Genomic DNA, 6,579 nt, shown 5'->3' with positions numbered 1-6,579 from the left:
CTCCTCCAGCCCTTAAGTCACAAATTTGAAGAAAGGGATAAATTTGCAAATATAAAGTTTCTGGATAATGAGAAGTTATCTTTGGGCTTTGTATCTACAAAATGTCTCCCAAAGACTCAGAGGGCTTGGTTCCCCAGTTCCTGGTACTGTAAGCAGCAGTGGTGGAACCCTAAAGAGGAGATTTGTTAGAGAAGAGTTCGGAGGGCCATGCTCATGCTCTTTCCTTGAAGGCTTTAACAAGAGGACCCTACCTCCTCTCTGTCTCACTGAATCACTGTTTGCTGTAGGGAAACAGTACCCCTACAAAAAAATCCAGGCAAGTGCTCTACCACTAAGATACCCACATAGACTGTATCATATTTAGCCCATATTATATTATGTTTATTGCAAGTTATTGGCTCGTGTGATTGTGAAGGCTGAGAAATCTAAATTCTACCTGGGTGTGTGACATTCTGTAGGAGCTGAAGTTCATGTGCAGAAATACATTGTTTTCAGTGTTCCCTTCCCTGGCTGAAAAATACTCAGTAAAAGTGACAAGGCACTAGAGATGGTTTCAGCATATTAAGTACTCAAAGAGTCCTGGGACCCCCAATAAATCATGGGGGTTTGCATCCTGGCTTGTCTTGTTCTGGCAGACTTCCCCTAAAGTCAGGTACTAGGGACTGACCCTAGGACTTCATTTGTGAGCTATAACCCTAACTTTTTCACATTTCTTCTTGATTCTCACTAAGTTGCCCAGACTGGCTTTCAATTCAGTCTGTAGCCCACATAAGCCTTTGTGATCCTATCTCAGCTTGCTAAGTAGTTGAGATTACAGGACTTCCTGCTCAACCAAGTTCAGCATTAGAGCCAGAATTTCTTTTGTGTGGGTATGCACATATGTGTATGGGGGGGTACAGGTGCTTATGAAGGGTAGATTGCATCAAGTACCTTCCTCAATTATGCTGTACCTTATTTTTGAAACAAGGTTTCTCACTGAACCTCGAGTTCACTAAAGTCAGCAAGGCTAGCCCAGCCAGCAAAACCCAAGATTTCGCATGAGGCCTCTCAATTAACTGATTTAGGCCTATATGATCATTTAGGATAATCTCCTTTTCGCCTCTCCACAGCAGAAAGTAGGTTCACTGCAGAGCACTGTTGTCTAGGTAGACTACCAAAGGCCATTAGAGTCCTTGGAGGAAATAACACATGCTTTCCTATCACATTACATTGAATGAGGAAACCAGGAAAATTACCTCGTATCTGATTTTACTTCTGTCATAAAAACAGGACACAAAAGTCATGGTGTTTCCTTTGCTGAAAATAGGAGAAAAAACAATAAACAAAAAAAAACTGACACTAGAGAGGCAGTGACAGGAACATCTGCTACAGGTTCAAAGCCACCCTGGCCTCAGGTATAGCAGAGCTATAGAGAAAGTCCTTGTCAAACAGTTAAAAAAAAAAAAAAAAAAAAAAAAAAAAAAAGGGCATATACCTATGTATAGGTGAGAGGACAACATTATAGTTGGTTCTATCATGGGCCATGGGTCCCTTCAGGCCATCTGGCTTGAGCAACAATCTCTTTTCCACTAAGCCATCTTATTCAGTTTTTGACATAGGATCAAATTTTGTAGCCCAGGCTTGCTCATCATTCATACTTTTTTTTAGCCCTACAAGTGCTAAGATCATTCCTAGTTTGCAAAGAGCTGCTGTAAAGTAAGCTCAATTACAGGGATTAGGGGCCTGTGGATAGAATTTAGTGGCTGAATACTTACAGAATATGTGGGAACTGAAGAGATGGCTCAGTGGTCAAGAGCACTGAGTGCTCTTGAAGAGGTCCTGAGTTCAAATCCCAGCAACCACGTGGTGACTCACAACCATCTGCAATGGTATCTGATGCCCTCCTCTGGTGTGTCTGAAGACAGCTATAGTGCACTCATATACACACAAAAAAAATCTTCAAAAAAATATGTGAGAGGCTTGAGTTGTATTTTTGTTTTGCCAGACAAGGTTTCACTGTGTAATCCTGGAACTCACTCTGCAGACCAGGCTGGCTTTTAACAGATCTACCTGCCTCTGCCTGGCTGAATCATAAGTCCAGGTCAGATACAAGTGGGGTACTCCCTTTAATCCCACTACCTAGGAGGCAGGGGCAGGTGGAATGAGAATTCAAGGCAACCCTTACCTACACTGTGTTGTTACCAAGGTTGGGGGGGGGGGAGGCAGGGAGAGCTTGGATAATAGGTAAAACAAACTAAATCCCCCCACACTGAAAGATATGAAAGAGAACAGTTTTCTTCTCTGGTGCCTCTCTTAAAGTGCTTCCTTTGTAGTTATCCTCCCAACCTACAAAAACCACTGGTGTTTGGAAAGTGATTTTGTCAAACAAAATTTTCCTTGGAAAGAGAAGCTTCATTGTCTCTACCAATCAAGGTGCAATTTTTGCCATCCTATTTAAAAGGAAGTCTTCATGTCATCACCCAAGGCTGTGTACAGCACTTCCTGTCTATCTCTATAAAGAGTTTTGTCACGATTGATGGAAGCCACCAATTTAACCACACCTTGTCCTAAAGGGGAAACTGTGCTTAAATGTTCCTTTTTAGAGTTCCAGCAAGTCCCAAATCATTTTCTCAAACTATCAGCAAGTCATTTTTCCTGAAGGGAAACAGAACAAAACAGAACCAACCCAGATGTAAAAGCACTAGAGGTTTAGCCTTCCAATGGACTACATTGTGGATGTGAATTATCCTAACGTTTAAATTAGTGTGTGATATGCATGTTCGGGTACATGCATGCCTTTGAGTACAGGTAAGACAAATCTGTTGAGTTGGTTCTCTCCTTCTACCTTTACATGCTCTAGAGATCAAATACAGGCTGTCCGGCTTGGTGGCAAGCTCACCAAGTGAGCTCACTGGCCCCTCTTTGCACATATTTTAAACCAACAAATGTGGTGCCTTCCTATTTAAAGTCCAAAAGTTGCCATTATGATTCCTCTAGAAAAATTGCAATCTTCGATATGGAAGGAACTAAAGAAATGGCACCCTTTCAAATTCTGGATATGTTCTTAAGCAGAGTAGTGACAAGAATATTTGTACTTCCTTAACTTGCTTGGTCCGTTTACGATTCCAGTAATTGTTAGGACTGAAACATGACTTCATGTTAGAAGTATAAGACAGCTCCCAGTGAGAAAGTAAGTGCAAGGAAGAGAGGTTGTAAACTGAGAGTTACCCTCTGTAATAGTCTTTGTAAGTTCTTCCTAGGCACGTTGATTGGCCTACGCTGTCTTCAGGTTTTTAGCTCTCATACAAAGCAATTAAATACTGGATGTTCTACTTTTGTTCAGACTCAACGTGAATTGGATGGCTCAAGTTGCAGTTAAATTTTGTTTATCCAGAGTAATTCAGATGACCCGAAACTATGGAGTTGACAGAATTCATCCTTGCTTTGTTATGATTCTCTTCTACAACCACCCTCCCTGCCACACACCACACACCACACAGAAAGAGATAGAAAGACACACACACAGAAAGAGAGAGAGAAAGGGGGAGGGTTCTGTCCCTGCTGAAATATCATTCTTTTACTACACAGTGGACCAGAAACCTGTTCGCCCTTTCCAAACTTGAGAGCTCTCTAAGGTTCCAGTTTCTGTGGTCACTGCATCACGAGACTCTGGAAGAAGTCCTGCAAAGTTTGTAATCCTCCGACAGTATTTAGCAAAGCCATTTAGATGTAGTGTGTGCCATTTCAATCAGGGCTAAAGCGAATGTGAGCATGGAGGCTTTGGTTTTTAAGTTCCTGGTGCACAGTGGTCATTGTACAGGACAAGCTATTCCAGCTTGCAAATAGTTGGGTGAGTGGCCACGAATGGGCTCATGCTTCCTGTTCTCTGGTGTCATTTGGCTTTGTTGGCTTTCATCTGTCCTGTGCAGGGAGTCATACCAGGCTCTCAGGCATGGAAGACAAGCACCCTTCCCCTGGGCCACCTCTTCAGCTATTACCTCACAATCTGAATGTTTAGCAGTGGGTTGAGGAGTGGCAGAGACTGTGCCACATTGGTGGGTGTTTCGATCTTCATGTTGTACAGGGTACATGCTTCTTTTGGAGTCATTACACCATCTCTTTTGCCACATTTGGTCTCTTTGAAGTGTTGATGTTCGCATTTGTAAAGAAGATGAGCAGGGCTGATTTCTGCATGTGTCTTTCCCCTCAGAAATTCCAGGTGCTGAGGGATTCTCGGGGAAATTCCATTGCTGAGGAGCTGAGATGTCTCATAGTCACCCTGGAAAGAAAACTTCTGATGATGCATGTAAGTACCGAGCCTTTCACATCGAAAATGGGGGGAAGCCCAACCCCGGGGTGCCCTTTATCTCACACCCATTTAATGTTTTCTTTACTTAACAGAGCCAGCAAGAGACTGCTGCCGCTCCCCTGTCTCTCCTGGATATGTTATTCTCATAATACTTTGGAGCACAAAAGTCAGTATGAAGGGCGCAGAAATCAGCTGGGTTAAAAAGCTACTTGTGGTGATGTTTGCAGCATCATCGCCTAGATTTCTCGAGGTCTCTTCCTGTTCCTGACAATGCCCCTTTCTGTTAAATCCCAAATAAACACAAGGATCTGTGCGACAGCAGTGCGTATGCGTGTGTAGGAAGCTCCAGCCCTCGGGTAGAAACAGCAGGCTTTCCTTAGTAAGATTGAAATTAAGGATTAGCACACACTGGAGTTGCCATGGGGGATTTTCATACCTGAGTATCATTTTTCCAAATGAGGAGGCACACAAGTGAACCATCCTTGTCATGTCCAGATAAATAAGTAAGAAGTTGCAGTCTTCTTTTATATCCTGTTCTTAAGTGTGTTCAGTGATGGAGCCCGTAGAAATGACTTTCAGCTTCCAAAGTGAGTATGCTCTTTCAAAGACTCTGCCACAGAAAGAGTTAAGCTAGTAGAATTCATCAAACTTCCCTAGAAAGAAAGATGCACCTAATGTGACCTGCATGTGTGGAAATGTCATTTACAGAAAACATTCACAAGGTCTTTCAATTAAATGTCCCTCTCAAAGTAAGATGTGATTCTGAACTGGAATACACCTTACCTGGCCAAGGGTTATTAATTTTCTCACTTCTGTGGATAGGAATACCTGGAAAGCTTTTCTCTTAAAATTTCTGGCACATGTAGTCTGAAATCATCAGGGACATATGACGTCTCCTGTACAGTTAAAGCTCCTGTCCTGTGATTTCCTGTATGTATATCCTGGGAAATCTTTACTTGGCAGCATTTGATTTAATAAGCATGAGATTGTTACAGACTTGTTGGGATGAGTCGTTTTATTGTACTCTGTGGTTCTCTGACGTTCCTGACGTTTCACCCCCTAGCAGGCAGAAACAGCCCCGTGGGATAGTGGGAAGTGGAGGTGTGCTATCACCTGCGTGATCCTGCATGGACCCAGGTGTAGTCCAGGCCACTTGTCCCATTGTGCCCAGTTGAGTAGAAGCATTGAACACAGACTGGGTTCAGACTCTCCCATTTTCTACAAGTGGAACTGCATTCCTCCAGTGGGAATAAGGGCTTCCCTGCTTGGGTCACGTTACTGTCTAAAATTATTCACACCCACTTCCCCCTTTGTGCAAACTGCCTATGAGCCTGCGGGCCTTTAGGATTATTTCTTTAATAAAAATAATAACAATAATTTTGTTTTTTATTGTGTAGTATTATTTTCAGGTATGAATGTCTCCTACTTGAGATATTGTACATATCCTTACCAGACCTGAATATTCTACATAGTGTTTGCCCAATGGTGACTCTGTTTCATTCCTCCGTGTGTGGGGGGGGGATGGTGGGAATGTGAAATTCCTTTTGTGTGTGGTGCACAGAGGCACCTCCGTATGTAGGGGCCAGAGGTACTTCTGATACCTGGTTTATTTTATGGAACAAGGTCTGCCTCTCTGAAGGTGGAGCTCATCAACTGGCTTAGGGTGTTAGGTCATTGGGCTCCAGGGATCCACCTGTCTCTGCCCCCTAGTGCTGCTGGTCCACACACTCACTGCTGTGCTGAGATTTTCCTTTAAAGTTTTATTTTGGATATTTTATCTATGTGGATCTGTATGTGTCTGTGTGTCTGTCTGTGCTCCTGCTGTCAGATGCCCACAGAGGGTGGCAGACACCTAGAGGGGGAGCGGTTGTGGGCCACACGATGGTTGTGGGGATTTGAACTCAAGTTTTCTACAGGAGCACCATGTGCTCTTAAGCTCTGACCCATGACCAAAGTCCCCGAGCTGGGGTTTTCAAGGGTATTCTTGGAATCTGAACTCAGAGTCTCATGCTTGTTCAGCAAGCATTTACCTGCTGAGCCTTGTCTCCCAGGCCCCATGGACATATTTCTTTCTTAGGCGTTTGAGCTCAGATATTTTTCTGTTGTTGTTGTGCCCTGTCCATAAGGGTTCTGCATACCTAACGTATTCTGTGACCCTTAGTATTACATTCTGCAGCATCTGAATGTGTGGCTGTGTGTCTGCCTGCCTGGGTACAGCGCAACTCCTATGACAGTGTCCGACTCTGCTGGGAGCACCAAGGTACTTCACCCACGGATCCAGGGAAATTGGA

This window comes from Micromys minutus (genome assembly GCF_963924665.1).
Source record: "Micromys minutus genome assembly, chromosome: X".
In the NCBI taxonomy this organism is placed as follows: Eukaryota; Metazoa; Chordata; class Mammalia; order Rodentia; family Muridae; genus Micromys; species Micromys minutus.
Note: the sequence above shows the minus strand (reverse complement) of the source record.